Here is an 18,217-nt window from a genome sequence, read left to right as displayed (position 1 = left end):
GGCGTGGACTGCTTTGGCACGAGACCAGTTATTATTGAGGCAGTTATCATTTGAGGCCAAGAATATCGTTTTTTGGCGTGCTGTGTTTGGCAGGAGTGGTTCTAAGGCGTGCTTACATTACCCTGTCTTTCATTTCTTCCGTGTCAGTGCGTATCCCGAGATCATCGGAATGAAGATTTTAGCTGTTCCCATAAGAATTGAAGTACGATTTTGGAGCTTGTTTGCCATCGTTCAAGAACAAAGCCGAAGAAAAGAACAAGAAGGCAAAGTAGGCCGCAGTGACAGGTTATGTAGCCTCAAAACCGATGAAAATGTGTAGAAAAGTGTTTCACCTGAAATAGAGAGAAAAAAGGCATCGGTAATTCGAGAACGGCCGTAAGCACTGCCAATGCCGTTTGAGGTCCCGTGCGAGCTATATAAAGGTAGTGACACCAACTCGCCGCCGAGGCGGTGCTTGAAGAAGACTGCTGACATGTGTTGTTGAGACAGCAGAATGCGGAACAGGCTTCTGGCTCAACGAGACAGCTGAGATTGGTTTTCGAACAAAACGGGTTTCTTTATTCTGTAATGCATAATTCTCGCTGCTTTCAAATGTAACAGTGTTTATCGTCTTTTCATGGGAGGTCCTCTGGGTAGTTCTTGGAATTTCGAGCCCTCCTCCTGTATTGCGTCTGAAGAATAAACAATAAGTAGAATAATTTTGCAAAACCAATTTCAAGGACATCGCGCTGCGACTCCAATAAAAGGTCAAAACGAGTTGTTCCTATTTGCACTCATAGCGGACCGAAAAGGATTGTGTGACGACTACTGTTCGCTGAAAACACTTTGGGAGGTGGTTGGTGTCAGGAAATTGTGCATAGCACATTCTGATACTGTGTCGTCCGGCAGCACCACCAATCTCGGGAGCAGGTGCTGAAGGGGACTGGTGCTGGTTGTAATCTTGTACAGGGCCCGTACGTTTGTGTGCTCCTGGGTGCATCGGAATTGTAAGGATCGGCGATGAGACACCGATGGGTGCACTTGCAGAATACGGTAAAGCGTGCCACACGGGCACGCCATCTACGGCCCAGAAATTTCAATTTCGGGAATGTGCGAGGCGAGGTGAGTGTCCTGGGAGACGCAAATGACTCCCCTTGCCAAAGATATCTTGGTACGGTCTTGGAGACGCCACTCGAACACCCCGATAATAACTCCTTTTGCGGAAACCTAAGTGGCTCAGTATGTTCCCGTCAAAAACGAGGCCAAAACGGTGACTGACGCCGTCGGGGAAGGAAAGGAAGAGGGCGACGAAAGGTCTTAAATGAGGAGGCCGAACGAAGACAGGAGAGTTAGGTAGCGATGCGGGAAGCGGATGAGACGAGCCGCGAGATGTGTTCGGCCGAAGGCAGGGGGGCTTGGGGAACTGGAGTCTAGCCATCGCTCGGGTGCGACGTGTAAGGGGAGAGCGATCAGGGGAGTGGACGAGACGGGACGCAAGAAGCGTAGGCAGAACACAGGGGAGCTTCGAGTTCAGGAGTGTATAGCCATCGCTCGGGTGCGACGTCTGTCCATCCGCCTACACACTTAGCCAACCCAACCGACGTCCAGTGATAGCTCGAGCCCGCGGAGCAGCAGCCTCCTCGCGGCGGGCTCGTCATTCGAGCCCGTGTCACCGCGGAGTGACCTGGGTGAATGTCAGGTCCTTCCCACATGCAAAGGTTGCGTCAAACCTAAGAGGCGCAGCGACGCCGAGCCGTAAGCGAGATCGCGCCAGTTCATCATAATAAATCCTATGTAAAAACTTCCATGTGCCTGTGCTCTATCTCTTCATGCCCAGTGTTTACCCAGGTGACGCTGAGAATTTCGACAATTGCATTGACATAGAATGTTTGCGCCAACCTATAGAAACTGTTGTTTGTGGAAACTTGAAACCTGAAACCCGGAAGCCTATTACGCTGCAGGACCTGAATATTGTCAAATTTTTCAAATTTTTACCAGTCGGTTAGTACCAGAACTTTGAAAAGTCCCCTCTTATTGAGCCTCTACGTCATGACGCAAGTGCCCTCCCCAAATTTCAAGTGTCCTGATCAAGCTGTTATGACCGGGCATGGATAACTCTTTATAGGCATACAGATGTGTTTTTGTGCGTGCGTGCTTGTGTCTGTGCGCGGGTGTTTAACATATCAAACAAACGCAGGGGCTTCTTGAGTGAACACCCAAAGGAAGCTACAGCCAGGAAGAACCTGGAAGGGACAGTACATATCTATTCTTGCTCAAAAGTATGACGATTGTTTGAGTAAAATAAATTTTGGAGAAAAAAGGGCGTCACCTTCTAGCCGGTGAAACCTTTTGAAATGGTGGAGCTGAGTTTGGCACTCTAATACCGGTCCGAGCCACGACAGTATCTAAAACGCCACTTGGTTTGGACTGTGAAGTCCGCGGTTGAAGTTTTCCCATATAGGGCTGGTAAATTATCATTACATATATTGCAGTGGCAGAGCGCTGCATTCCGTTGCGTGCTAGGACTAGATAGCGCATTGGGCGGTCTCAGCATCATCTTAGAAACACTTCTGTACTAGCCGTAACGGTATTAATGTCGTGGGCCGACAGTGGGCCCGTACGGTGAAGTAGCATGGGCCGTCACGATCGTTCGCGTTCTATTTTCACTTGGTTACGGCACTGGTATATGGCAATTTTCAATAGCCAGTGGCCTCGCCCTGCTGACGCAAGGATATTTACAGAGGTAGGGCCTAGTTCGCAAAATGACCGCTCTCCGTTATAAAACCGCAATGTTGCCAATCAACCTTGTACCCATTATACCAAATGTGGGGGTCTTTTTATTGGCAATGCTTTTATCCCTGGGCCAGTGTTGCCCAAAGCAACTGCCGTTTTTAGTTGTCTCCCGACGTCCTGCACCCCTCCGACGTGGTTTGCAAAGGCAAAAACTCCGTGCAGCGCTACCGTACTCTCTCAGCTGCGGTAGCTCGCCGGCGCGCGTCAGCAGTATCAGCTGTCTTGCACGGGTCAGCAGTCATGAAATCGACACCCTCACTTGCTGTAGGGCGACCGGTCTTGCCGTCATTATCCGAAAGCCGCACTCGTGAATCTCTGCGTCACGAAATTGCCATAATGTTAGCCGCATGTATAGTATCATGGCCTACATCTGCCTGACATGCGTGCCTTACTCGTGACGCTCGACAACAAAATCGGCTTCGTGAAATTGCTGTACTCGACTGCATTTCTTCTCGCATTGAAACTACAAAGCGCTTTTTTAAAGTGCCATCGTTCGTTCCTGTGGCCTTGATTATTCAGAATATTGCATACACGACCGAAGAGGAGCGTGAAATTGGTTCTAATGGCCGTTATTTTTGTTACCTCGGCAGGAATTTAGCACGCACCCGCTCGACGCGTACAGTGATGGCGGCGGGCGCTGACAACAGAGTGCGGCGAGTTTATGAACCCACAGTTTTTAGGTCACCCACCGCTGGTTAAGCACGCATATTTCCGCGAAATATGCATTGGGTTTGTTTGTTTATGTTTTGCTTTTGCCGCCCTGCTGCTCCGGTCTGTATTATCTTTGTGCCAAGGGAAGCGCGTGTTCCATTCTTTCTTTCTGTGCCGCATGTGTTATCACTTCTGATAGGGAAAGCATTCCGATATAACGTGAACAGCCTAGAATAATCTTCTTGGATCTACAATGTTCTAGAGGTGAATCGACGGTTCGAGAACCACGCGTGCCGAAAGATAAAAAGCCTGCAGAGCGGACGCAGAGTTTTCGATTCTGCGACGCTCGCCGACGCACGTCACTTTGTTGAGTGCTGTTTCGCCGCCTGTGTACTTTTGAGTTGTTAGGGTAGAGCAACTGCGCTCCAATAAACGTGCTTTTCCTTCAAGACGACTGCCTTATCTTCGGCTCCGTGACAATATCAAGGCGCTCATCATTGGCTGGCAAGATGAAAGCGTAGCGCATGCACAATACGACGCCCTTCGCGCTGCGAACCAGATGTTCGCGGCAGCGAGCAAATACGGCATACGGCGACAACCTACACGGAATTGTTTTTGTTGCGAGATGCTTCCTAGTCAAAACATAAATCAATAAAAAGCAGCTGCTGCTAGCAACAAACATTCACCTCAACAGTAACATAAAAAATGCCGACACGTTCGGAAGGATGTGTAGAAAGCACGTTGGGAACGTTGTGATTCCCTTGTGAAACACTGGCACTGAGGAATGGGGTGACTTAAAGAAGCTTGCTCGGTGACAGCCTTTCTCAATACCACTAGCGGCAGTATGCGCGTACTTTAAAAGGACCAACAGAGGTATGGTAGGTTATCGTTGCACGTATGTTTCGTGCAGGTGAACCTCTAGGTTCTTTTTGCCCAGCGCGGGCGGGTGGCTTTGCGTATGGAAAGTGGAGCGAACACAGAGGGGGCCGAAAAGCGTGGCAAGCAATGAAACCTAGGCACATGCGCAAGTCCACAAGATTGCGAAGAAAAGGGGCTGTTGTGAGAGTGCACTGACAGAGCGCACATGTTGACACCAGAGAGCAGCGGCAGCCGCAGGGGGGGAAGGGTGCAACGGGTGGGGTAAGGGGAGACGATCCACCACCACAACGCCCATGCAACGAGGGGTAACCATTTTCCACGTTGTATGGGTATCACCGAACGCGTGCTGTAGAAATATAATGCAGCGTCATGCGTGAACAGCACCACCTCGTGAATTGCTGTACAAGCAGTACTTCTTTCGGCGCAATATTTACTTCACACGTGTAGTACTACCCCCAAACGTACCTTCACTTTTTCTTCCATCTTCGCTTTCTCTAAAAAAGCAAAGAATGTGTTTTCACGCCAGTTTGCTTGACTTAGACGGCCGGGTCGGGCTCACGAACCACACGCGCTTGAATGAGGGTCATTGAATGTGTATTTGTAGTGCGCCGCATTCCCCGGCAACCGTGGTGTATTTGTGCACTCACGGCCTTAGGACTGTCTTTAAGCACTTGTCCGTGCACGGTAAAGGTCCAAGTGTGGTGGCCGGTGGAGGGTGCGTACACCCGCAGGGGTATGTGTACTACCCATTCATTAGGGCAAGTTATGGGATATTAGGGTAAAGGCATTTGGCGACTTCGGCCCGTTTCCGGCAGCTTCCCGCAGATGCGAAAGTCGCCCTCAACGCTACTTGCACGGTAGGTGGGCACTCTATGCTCACCCAGGAACTCTGGTATTTTATCGGTGCAAAATAGGGGCAGGGGGGGGGGGGGGGGGCGCCACGTGCCCCTCTGCCCAGGCCGATTTCGCGTACGTGACGGCCTTGGAGGCAGTGGTGCCAATTGTCGGCCCAGCCCAGTTCGGCTGGCGTGAAGGCCACCATCAACGAAAACTGTGGTTAACTATACATATCCCCTGTTGCTGCACTGTTTGTACACGTACACCAATGGTGACGCCTCGGCTCTTTGTTGTTAACGAAACCGTACTTTGAATACTTTCCAGAAATATGTGCTAAAAGGTACTTAAAGGATACGAAATACCGCTGGTCTTCCTAATATTTGCGTGTTTATTTCAGAGGGTACGAAAAGTATCCACCGTACAATCCTCTTAAAAAAGGCAACTGTATGTTATGCCCATTTTAAAAGTACGTTTTCAGGAAAAGTGAAGATATTGCTCACGGAAGTTCTCTGAAAAGGAATCAAGCTCCCAAGTATAATAAAATGCAAGCTATACATAGTAGCAAAAAAAGTCTATTTTTATATTTGCACACGCGAGGCTTGCTAAATGTACGATTACAGTGAGAAACAAAAATACTATTCTTTTACAGTAAAATCTCCATAAATGGAAATTGCTTAAACGGAACAGTACCCTTTAAGTTGGTTGGTTTTGTATTCAGATAACGTAAAGATGCTTCCGGTAATCGGAACTAAATTTTCGGCTTGACTGTGTAAACGGAACAAGAATTAGAACTTCTGGTGATACCCTTTGGCATGAGAACCAAATTTTTACGGTTCCGGCTGTGTTGTTTTTGTTTTTCTTTTTCTTCCTTCCTGTTTTTTAGCCTCGTTGGGCTTGTAAGCCTCGTATTGTAAGCGGTTAGCCGTGTTAGAGCAACGAATGCAACATCGCAGTTCTTGTTGCAGTCGTTCGGTGTCGATTCAAGACGCCGAGGTTACAGGGCTCAGCTCCTGCCGTCTGGTTCGTGCCATCGTGGTGCTATTCGCGCTTCATAACTGTGTTGCCGTCTTCTAAATTCGGTGGCTCGTAAGCACTGGCGAAGTTCAGGCCTCTACCCTCCGTGAAGACGCAGTTGCAAGGACTCAAACAAAAATAATTGATGCATTTTGTAGTGCACAGCGACTCGTTGTTGCCAAATCAACTTTGTGAATGCTGTGCCTATGCCTCTTGTTGTTTCTTTTGCTTTCTGAAAAAAATTGAAGTGCATCCACCTTGTTGTGCTTAGAGTTCGATGAAATGCCATAAAGACTTCGTCGCCACATAAATTTGCACCTTTGCACATCTCTCTCAATAAACGGAACTCCTGTTAAGCAGAACTAATTTTTTAGGTGACCTAAAGTTCCGTTTATCGAGAGTCTACTGTAGCCTTATTTTGACAACTGATTTGCTAGTGCTACAATTGAAAAGGGCTTCAATTGTCAAAGGTACATCTTAGTCCAAAGCTTTATGCGGCAATCGACCATGGTGTTCACCTCTTAAGCGGTGACGAGGAGGGATATAACAATTTTCTCCTATAGTTTAAGCAAACAACTTTTGTTGTGTACCCATAGCGCTGCTAAAGTTCCTTTTCCTGCTCGAGGGAGTACAATTGTATGCGAAAATGACTGAATGTCATTGGCTGAAATTTTTTGAACAAAACGCCTTAACTTGGTTAATTTCAGAGCCTGGTCAAAACAACTCGCGTCAATACAAAACGTACGTAAAAGTACGCGATAAAAGCACGCAGCTACCAAAGGCCACAGCTACAAAAACCAAGCAACCCGAGCAGGGCATCAAGGCAGCACAAGAAGAAAACAGTGCAGATTGATGATTCCCACCCACATGCTGCACTAGTGCCTGGTGTAAGTGGCGAGGAGAATAGCCAATTTTACACCGAACATCAAAACCTTGCAGGGTCAAGCATACCCTTCTATGATCCCGCAGCCCCCAACATTAACTGCAGTATTCCTGTTGAATTTCCGAATTACCATGAGAATACAAAAGGCAATAAGCACATCCTCGCACCCTTTACCGCATTCTTCAATAATTACTAGACCTTCTGTCACCCCATACGACAGCTATGAATATTTACCGACTCCTGATGTAACCACAATCCCGGATACCTATAAAGCATGACTAGGTAGAAAAATCGGCCTTGTAGCTGCCGGGTATCCGAACAGCACTCTCTGGCCACAAAAGAATCTGGCCACCGTGATGAAGTACTCGGTTCCACTTTCTCTGATTGACATACTCAACTCTCGCTCCTCATTCACCAAAATTTGGTAATCACTCTGACACTGTGGAGGCCAGCCCGGGTGTCAACTAAATTTCCTTAGAATGTCTGGGTGCGAAAAATCGTGTTCAGAACTTGAACCAAAAAACTTTTAACGCCCAACCTATTCTAGCAAGGTATGCTGAGCCGTAATTTTCACAAGTTTACAAACACTTGAATGGATATTATAGCGTTAGGCAAAGATACAAGAACAAGACAATGTTTTATAGAACGCACTAGCGTTCCTATTTTGCGAGGCCTAGAACTTCAAGGGAACAAATAGGACGGCATTTGTTTTTCGTTCAACTCACAAATAGCACTGAATGCAGTGGAGATCTTCATCCCTAAAGAACAAGTCGAACGAGTGCAATTGATACAAGACAAACACAGTCCAAGTAGTGGCACCAACAGCTACCTACGATATTGAAGCCATAGACAGTTTTTAAAGGTGTCACATCAGCAACGTGGAAGAAATCAGAATCAGAATCAGAAATGTTTTTTTATCTTCCTCAGTTGAAAAAGTTATCTCAGACAAAAAGCTGCTCATTTGATGTCTTGACGAAGTGAATGGGGCTACATAGAATGTGGTAGTGGAGAACAGCAACATAACATTTAGTCGTGCAAAAAAAGGAACAAGATAAAGAACAAAAAAATAATTGTTCACAAAATGGTTTTATCAACAACAAAACAGAACAGAAAATAATTACATACCCACAAGCACAAAATGAACAATTCAGCACGCTCGCATAATATAAATACAAACACCGGAGCAAAAATTTGTAGAACAACCGTGATTATATATTCACCGGATATGAACACGTATGCGCAAGCATGACATGTAAAAGACACTCCAGTTCACGCATACATACCTGTAGGGAAACTAACAAGTTATTTCAAGTTACTTTCCAAAAAGAAAGGGACCGAAAAGCCTGGTGGGCTTTGCAGGAAATAAAAACAATTTCACCGGAAGCACCAAACATTCACCCAATGCTGTGAAAAACGCATAGAAACATACGAATGCAAATACATACGAAACTCAAAGGCATATCCGACAGGTCATTTTCTAATAATCAAAAAAAAGTAGCACGCCGAGGGAAAACTTACTGCTATCCTCTGCACTTAAGAAGTTCCACCTAAATATTGTTTAGGTAAATGAGGCATATTTCTTTTGTTATCAAGTTTATTTGTATATATATATATATATATATATATATATATATATATATATATATATATATATATATATATATATATATATATATATATATATATATATATATATATATATATATATATATATATATATATATATGTATATATATATATATATATATATGTATGTATGAGTTCTGCGTTCTGCGTTCACTCCATCGAAGGTGCTCATAATATATAACATCCAGTGTTTTATGGTAGCCAACGACCTGAATAATATTATTACTAAGGTAATACCTAACTTTGTTTCGACGCGCTGAGTTATCAGGCGCAAAAAGGACGGCTTCTGATCCAGTCATATTTATTAACGCGATAGCGCTATTAGACTTATTTTCGGAGGTCAGAATATGAGAAGCCATGTACGCTGCTGTAACTTAGACCAGGTCCCCTGAGGATTCAGTGAAAAGAGTCATCCATAATGTACACATCCACGACTCACCAGAAGATATAGCGAGAAGCCTAATCTACTCGAGGAACCCCACAGCGTTGCACACCCGGAGAATGTGAAGACGAACTCGGTAATTATAGCGTTTGCGAGTACAAAAGTGCCGTACTTTGTGTACTACCGCAGGGCAGAATACCGATGTTGTTTGCACAAAAAGAAAAACGAAGTATACACAGCGTGCGGCAAAGTTGGGCATCGCATGGACGTCTGCGAGTACCCAGACAAGTCCTATGGCGCTTCATCATCATCATCACCAGCCTATCTCCGCCCACTGCAGGGCCAAGGCCTCTCCCATTATTCTCCAATTGCCTCGGTCCTGTGCCAACTGCGACCAATTTATCCCCGCAAACTTCTTGATCTCATCTGCCCGTCTAACTTTCTGCCGCCCCCTGCAACGCTTGCCTTCTCTAAGGATCCACTCGGTTACCCTTAATGACCAGCGGTTATCGTGCCTTCGCATTACATGCCCTGCCCACGTCCATTTTTTCTTCTTAATTTCTACTAATATGTCCTTAACACGTGTTTGCTCCCTGACCCACGCCGCTCTCTTCTTGTCCCTTAATGTTACACTTATCATTCTCCGCTCCATTGCCCGCTGAGTCGTTCTCAATTTAAGTTGAACCCTCTTAGTGAGCCTAAAAGTTTCTACCCCGTAGGTGAGTACCGGTAAGATGCAGCTGTCATACACTCTCTTCTTCGGCGACAATGGTAGGCTGCTATTCATTATCTGAGAATGTCTGCCATATGCACCCCACCCCATTCTGATCATTCTAATTATCTCTGCCTCATGGTTGGGATCTGGGGTCACAACTTGGCCTAAGTAGATATATTCGCTTACCACTTCCACTGCCTCGCCACCTATCTCAAACCGCTGTGCTGTCCCGAGGTTATTGATCATTACTTTAGTTTTCTGCATATTAATTTTCAGGCCCACGGTTCTACTGTGTTCGCCCAGTGCGGAAAGCATGCTTTGCAATTCGTCCCCCGAGTTACTTAGCGAGGCAACGTCATCAGCAAATCTGAGGTTAGTGAGGTATTCTCCATTAACCCTTACTCCCACCTGTTCCCAATCCAACGTTCTGAATACTTCTTGTAAGCATGCTTTGAATAACATTGGAGAGATTGTGTCTCCTTGTCTGACACCATTCCTTATAGGTATTTTACTGCTCTCCTTATGGAGGATGACGGTAGCTGTAGACCCATTATAGATATCCTCTAGTATTCTTACATAATGCTCATCTACCCCCTGGTTCCGTAATGCCTGAATGACTGCTAGGGTTTCGACCGAGTCAAATGCTTTCTCATAATCTATGAAGGCTATATTTAGGGGTTCAGTATACTCAGCGCACTTCTCTACCACCTGATTGATCGTGTGAATATGGTCCATTGTTGAAAAACCTTTACGGAACCCTGCTTCTTCTTTAGATTGACTGAAATCTAAGGTTGCAGAAATTCGGTTAGCGATTACCTTGGTAATTACCTTGTAGACGACTGACAGTAAGCTCATCGGCCTGTAATTTTTCAAGTCCTTCATGTTGCCTTTCTTATGAATTAGGATGATGTTCGCGTTCTTCCAAGATTCCGGTACCATTGCGGTCATTAGGCATTGCGTATACAGGTTTCCCAGTTTTTCAAGGACAATTTCTCCGCCATCCTTCAAGAGGTCTGCGGTTATCTGATCCTCACCAGGTGCTTTGCCCCCTTTCATTTCTTTCAAAACCTTCCTTACTTCTTCCGTCGTTACTGGTGGGATGTCTATCTCCTCTGAGCTTCTGTCTCGTTCCCATGGTGGCCTCGCAAATCCCATGGTGGAACCCGAGTGTCTGGTGAAGCGCACCTTGTGTGGGAAAGGGCATCCTGCAGGGGAAAAAAGTGCAAACAGGGGTACAAGACACCTTACGTGTTGAGGCAGCACCAATAGCTCCGACAGCAAGAAGGCCTACAGCATCAACGACTCGGCAGCGGAGTCGAAGAAACGAGAGCACACGTGACAGAGCACTCAGAAGCCTTCCAGCCGTTGGCTTCTCCACACAACACGAGAGTAGTTTGATGGCGCTCACGCTCCCAGTCGAGAAGAAGGGAATAGAACAACGCAGCACCTTCCACAAGCCATCTCACAAGAACAAAATGGAGGCAGCCTCGACACTAAGGTGAGTTGGGCAAAGGCGACCTCTAAGTATAACACGACGCGCAACGAAATGAGTACGGAGAGACATGATACCCCACTTCTTGCAAGCGAGGAAATCACTCGCATTCGACAAACCATAGAATTCGTTCTAAAAGAAAACAGGCAGCTCAAAGCTGAAATTGCGATACTGAAGCGCAACCAGACAACGGCATATAACTTAACATCTCGCTCCCCCTCTCCACCAACTGCCAACATCGTGTGCACATCCGAAAACGCCCCTCCTCCGATTAAAGGGAAAGCCGCCGATGTTCCTCATGGCACCGCCCAACAGCAAGACCTCTTGAATCTGTAAAACAACCTCGTATGCCAAATCAACAAAATTGGCAGCATAGTTACAGTCTTAGCCGACTCCCTGAAAAAGCAGCAGGAAGCCTCGGGCGCTAAATTTGCCGCCATAAAAGACACCATCACACGTATGCTAGAGACTACGTCCTCCGCGGGCCCACAAAGGTAACAAAAATATAAATGCGTCTGCTTAATCTTGTAGCGGAAGTACCCAAGTGTACTGGAAACTGTCATGGAGAAGAACCGCAATAAAACATCGAATTTGGCAATGGAGCTGCCTAGGTTTTAAAAACAAATGAGGAAATTTGCACCAATACAATGCAAAGTTCATTTATTCAGCATTGTAGTCCCGTACAAAGTGGAAATAATAAGGCCAGAAACAAAGACCTGCTAAGAAGCAACTTGACAGAAATCGTTGTAAACAAACGTGAGTGGCCGGGAAATATTTATGGCTTCCACTTCCGTGATGATGGTAGCTATTTCCGCTACGTCTACCAGCCGTCGTCCTAATAACTTTCGCAAAGATGTTTTTACTGAGCGAACAAGTCGTTCATAAAAGCCACCCACCAGGGTGCTGCTTCTATGATAAAGGTTCAAGCAATTGACGATGACGTAAAATATTCTTTCACACCGGAATGCTTCAGTGTTTTCCACATAGCAGCGAGTTCTGGGGCACCGTGTTTAAATGTACGCGCATTGTCACTCTATGCCGTATGACAGAGTCCGCATCTCGAAACGAAAGGCACAAAGCAAATGAAACTTTCTGATGTCATGTCTGGTATCAGATCGAGAAGAATCGCTCTAGTAACGGAGCACAAAAAAAGAACAACGTACGTCCAGTTGTCTGACGATGTTGTCTTTACGTAGAATGGACCAGCAAATTCTACTCCACAGGTTTCTAATGGAGTAGTGTTGAGGACTCGATGTTTGGGTAAGGGTGCTTTATTTTGAATACATGCTCTTGAATGAAATCGTTTGCTTGTCACGCAGGCATGAAGCAATTTCTTGACGAGTTGTCGTCCTTTCATGACCCAGTATCTTTCTCGCAGATAAACCAGAGTGTCACGGAGACCAGCATGACCTAACTTCGTGTGGGTTCATCGTACGAGCAGTTAATCGTGAAAACTCTTGTGAGGAATAATATTAGGGTGTTTCTGGCTGTAGTCTTCGGGGCTGGCATGTAGTCGTCCTTGTACCCGATGGAGTCGTTGATTATCAAGAGACAGGTACACTGTTTTTAGAGATAAGGTTGGGAGTGAAGGAAGCTCCATTGTTACACAATTTGGTTCTTCAGAAAAACCAGCTGATTGGGAGCTCGGAATGCAGTAAAGCTCGGTTTTTCAAACTTTCTCAGCCGTGAAGTGTCCCATACTGTTGTTCTTCTTCCGAACGTTATGTTAGAACCGGTGTATTGAAGCTGCCACTTGATGGAGGCGTAAGAGGGAACTAAATCGGGTAAAGTCGACAACTGCACAAGTCGAGACATTTGACGTCAGGATCAGGTTTCGGGTCTCCTCCGTAGCTTGTTTGTCTTGTGCATCCGAAGGCGTTGGTGCTGTAGGCCAAACCTCAAGTGTAGCAATCCAGACATGTCCTTGCCCCCACGATGTAGACTGTTGCAATTGGCAGAGTGAAGCTCCTCTAGTGGGGAGGTCCGCTGGATTATCCTTTCCTGGGCAGTAGTCCCGCTGCCTGGTTAAGGTAATTCGCATTTCGTTTACTCTATTGTGCACAAAGGGCTTCCAAATAGTGGTAATTTCCGAATCCAACATAGAGTAATCAAAGAATCTGACCATACATGCGTCTCTGTGATGTCAAGGTTCAGGTTTTCGCGAATGTATTGGCCCACACGTGGAGCTAAAGAAGCAGACGATAAATCCAGCTAGGCTAGAGTGATAGTCTTGAGAGGGGCCACTCGGCTTTTAAGCCATAAGCAGACGTGTCTAATGAGCTTGTGTGTAATCTTCCAAAAAGAGATGTGCAGCGACACCATAGGCTCTAGGGCTGGCGTCACTGAATACGTGCAACGTTGCCTTCGCGATGTCCTCATTGAACTTTTGCCCAAAAAACAGTGAAGTATGAATCTTTCAGGGCGTCAACATCTTCACACCAGCGCCTCCAAATGTACGCCAAATCTTCGAGTAGTTCCTCGTCCCAATCCAGACTTCTTTTCAACAAATCTTGAAGGAGTATCTTAGCTGTGTTGATACCAGGACTAGTGAACCCAAGGGGGTCGAATATATTGGCAATAGCTTTAGTGCAAATCTCTTTGTAGCCGGTCGTTCATTCATCGCGACTTGCGGCCGACTTGCGACCCATTTCAGTACAAAAACTTTCGAAGTCTGTGAATGCGGCAAGCATAAGGTAGAGGGTGGGTCCGTTTGCTTGTGGAGAAAAACAGAAACCTTGGTCCTGTTGTTGGTAACCCGTTTTCTGATATTCATAGAAGCAGACTTAAAAATATTGATGGTGTCATTGTATAAAACAATCGCTTCCTGTTCTGTATGTGCACCGATTACCAGGTCATCCATGTACATGTACTTGAGAAGAAGTCCTGTGGTGCGCGGATAAGAGTCGATATGGCTCTTGAAGTGATGCTGAAGTGTTGCAATTACAGGAAGGGGCTTTACGTTACTCGGAAGGGGACTCCGGACATTTTCCACGCCTGTTTGGGAGTAAATGGTTGACCAAGTTGAGGGCAACTCTCAAACCAAAAAAACGTAGGGATTTGCGGTCTGGCTCCCGTAGACTTATCTGTAAAAAGGCCTTTTGAACATCAGAAGTCATACCAAACTTGTATTGATGAAATCGCAGAAGCAAGGCTACGATGTCGGAATTCAGATTCGGACCGGCGTCCAAGATGTCATTTACAACTTCCTGCCTTTGGCAAGCGATGATGCGTCAAACACAATCCAGATTTTCGTGGTTATTCTTTCTTCGCGAATGACGGCTCTGTGGCGAAGATAGCAAATATGCCTCACATAACTTGGTGTAGTCCAAGGAACTGATTCTGCTGTACCATCATAAATGTACTGCCGGATGGCCTGGTCGTGCGCACTCAACCGCGAATTACTTAGCTTCAGTGTTCTCCTGCGGTGGTCCAGCCGTTTTTCAGCAACTTCAAGGTTCTCGGGAAGATCTCCATCAATCAATCTTTTTATTAGATGCGAAGCTGAGGAGCATCTCTTGCCGGCAGCCCTGTCGTGCGTGCGTCCGTCGTCCGCGTCCGCACAGCTGCACCTCTCCTCCGCTCACCTCCTCTCCTCTCTCCGATAGCGAACACTCTCTCCCAACATCTGCGGTCCCGCTGCGCGCGGCTGCTTTATCGAATGTCTCCGCTGGAACGAGGTCGTCGGTGCTGTCGAAATAAATATCCTCGTAGAGCTTTTGGAACTCCGTAAAGAGGAATTCGATCCCCCCAGACAAACAGTCATGTCCATCTGTGTGGTAAGGTGTCCATTGCGGAGGCCCTCTTCGAAGTTCCGAACGACGCCATCCAGCTTCTCCAGAAGCTTGTTCCGTCGCCGTAGCTTCCGTTCAATGGAGGTCATCGTGGGTCCCAAGGATCTGGTCAGCCGGAGGAGGAGTCGCCGTAATCAGGTAACGGTCGCGCTGGTTTTCGCCTGCGTCGTCAACTCCCGGGTCACCAAATTGTGGGAATCTAAGTCCGAGGGACGAAGAACTCCACGAAACGAAGAGCGACCTTGCAGATCGGGACGACTCTTAATGACGACTTTTTTGAAAAAGGACGAAGCAGCTCGAGACTGCCGCTCGCTTGATGATCTGCAGCGATGGTGGTAATGTCGGTGCATCAACGATGATGACACGTAAATTTTCTATAGCTATGAAATTTCGAGCGACCGAGGATCAAGCTTCACATCTGCGCTAATGAGAGAACTTAAAAGGCTTATGCCTATCCAAAAATTGTTGACAATTCCTTACCACCCTATAGCTAACGGGATCGTAGATAGGTTTAACGGCACCTTGAAGAACATGATTAGGAAGATGTACCGAGCGAACCCCGAGTACGGGGATCGGTATCTCCCCGCCCTTCTTTTTGCTCACCGTGAAGTACCATAAGCCCCTTTGGGATTTTCTCCATTTCAGTTGTTGTAATGAAGAACCATGAGAGGACCCTTAGCAATCCTGATTGAACTCTGGGTCAATGAGGGACTGGAGACTGATTTGAAAACGACGTATACCGATGTGTTGGAGGTACGGGAAAATTGGAAGAAACGTGCAGTATCGCTCACCAGTCTAGACAAAGTAAAGCAGAAGTATAAAAAAGCTCGATCATCGCAAAGCGGAAATTTGACAGTTGAAACCCGTTGAGAAAGGCTTGTTGTTGTTTCCCAATGGAAGCTACCGTATTTGCATGCAAGACAAACGATGTAGACTACGAGTTGTTAGTAAACAGACAGAGGAAACTCTTCCACATCAACCTGTACAAGTACGAGAAGAAGCGTCCCGAAAGGGAACCAATCTGAGTACGGCATGCATGGTGCTAAACGGAGATACGTAGCATGAAGTACTGATATTCGGCACGGAAAACTGTGGGACTTGAAAAAGGTCAATATATGCCTCTCCTTGAGAGAAAGCGAAGTCCAAGAACTTCAAATCCTGATTCAGAAGTATGCTCACCTGTTTTTGGATGTGTCCGGAAGGACTACCATGCAAAAATACAAACTACAGCTAATCTCGGACAAGCCTCTGCACACAAAGCAACATCGATTATCACTAGCCATCGACATGCATTACCACTAGTCAACGAGCCCCTCATTTCCTTACTATATTATTCTGCGAAAGCCTCGCGAGGGTCTCGGTTCTGGCAGCCTTGATGCTTAGGTAGCATAAGAGGTACCCGCTTATGACAGGCTGTAGACATTCGAGTCACGCCCCGCGGGTTGCAAATTAGGTCCCCTGCTCCCAGTGTAGTCAGACTGGCGCTGGCTACCACCCTCAAGCGTCAGATACACTTCTAGTGAATGTAAATAGCCCAGAAAGTGAAGGAGAACAGAGTCGCCCAGATTACCGAATTGGTAAGGCATTCGAGATCTAATCGAGAGGTGTGGGTTCGGTCCCCACTCTGGGCGCGTGTTGTTCTTTCTTTCTTTCTTCCGTATATTAAAAAAATTGTTAACTTCATTAACCGTACTAAAAAAAGAGCCTAACCACACCCCTATGCCTCTTTGGCGTTGTGGACTGCCGACCTATCTTTCTGGATTTCCTCAACGAGCCCCTCGTTTTCTTACTATAATATTCTGCGAAAGCCTAGCGAGGGCTCGGTTCTGGCAGCCTTGATGCCTCTGTAGCATACGAGGGCTTCCCGCCAGGTACCCGCTCATGACAGGCTGTAGACATTCGAGTCACGCCCGGGGGTTGAAATGAAGGTCCCCTTCTCCTCGTGTAGTCAGAGTGGTGCTGGCTACCACCCTCAAGCGTAAGATACACTTCTAGTAAATATAAATAGCCGAGAAAGTGAAGGAGAACACAGTCGGCCAGATTTCCGAATTGGTAAGGCATTCGAGATCTAATCGAAAGGCGTGGGGTTTGTCCCCACTCTGGGTGCGTGTTCTTCTTTCTTTCTTTTCTTTTTCCTCCGTATATTTGAAAGAATATTAACTTCATTAACCGTAGTAAAAAAAGAGCCTAACCACACCCCTATGCCTCCTTTGGCGCTGTAGATTGCCGAGCTATCTTTATGTATATATATTTAAATATATATATATATTGTAAGGCCGATGGTGCGCGAAGGCAGACCAGTACGCGCAAACCGCTTTATTCGCAGGCCGAGCTGCCAGCCAGCAAGATGGCGACCAAACCAAGTTACCGATGATGATAGTTCGAGAAGGTAAAAGAATCGGTTAATATGATTGTATACAGAGATGAAGAAGCCGTGGCCGCAACTGGGCGCCAGTGATGATTGCATTCCAGTGGGACATTGCATTCAGCACTCCGAACTTCCACAAACGAGGATACCAGTAATCTCACAATATATATGCATATATATATATATATATATATATTTATATATATAGCGAATCAGAAAATGCGAATGTGGGGCGCAGTGAAATAAGACCGAAAATAAGGGTTGGCAGTCAAGAAAACCTGTTAAAGCAAAGGGGAGGTTGTGGTGGGTCTTAGCAAGAGATGAAGAATTTTTTGAGTCGAAAAGAAAGTGGTGAAAAAATTCCCGCCGGGTGGGATCGGAACCCACGATCTTACCCGGCGGGCATTTTTTCACCACTTTCTTTGCTACTCAAAAAATTCTTAATCTCTTTCTAAGACCCACCACAACCTCCCCTTTGCTTTCCGAGGTTTTCTTGACTGCCAACCCTTATTTTCGGTCTTATTTCACTGCGCCCCACATTTCTCATTTTCTGATTCGGTAAACGCTTTGCGAGGGCCTCTTTCTGGCAGTCTTTGCGCCAAAGGGAGCTTAAGAGGGTTCAACGCTGGTCGACCACTCTCGACATGTCGTAGACATTCGAGTCACGGCCCGGGGGTTAAAAAGAAGGTCCCCTTCACTTCGACTACTCCGAGTCGCGCTGGCTACCACCCCCAAGTGTAGGAAACAAAAATACCTTAACATAAATACCCGAGAAAGTGCTGGGGAAACAGCCCCGCCGGTAGCGTA

Source organism: Haemaphysalis longicornis, unplaced genomic scaffold (genome assembly GCF_048455015.1).
Source record: "Haemaphysalis longicornis isolate Haplotype H1 unplaced genomic scaffold, Haemaphysalis longicornis Haplotype H1 scaffold_11, whole genome shotgun sequence".
In the NCBI taxonomy this organism is placed as follows: domain Eukaryota; kingdom Metazoa; phylum Arthropoda; class Arachnida; order Ixodida; family Ixodidae; genus Haemaphysalis; species Haemaphysalis longicornis.
The sequence above is the reverse complement of the archived record's forward strand: the minus strand, read 5'-3'. Positions refer to the sequence as shown.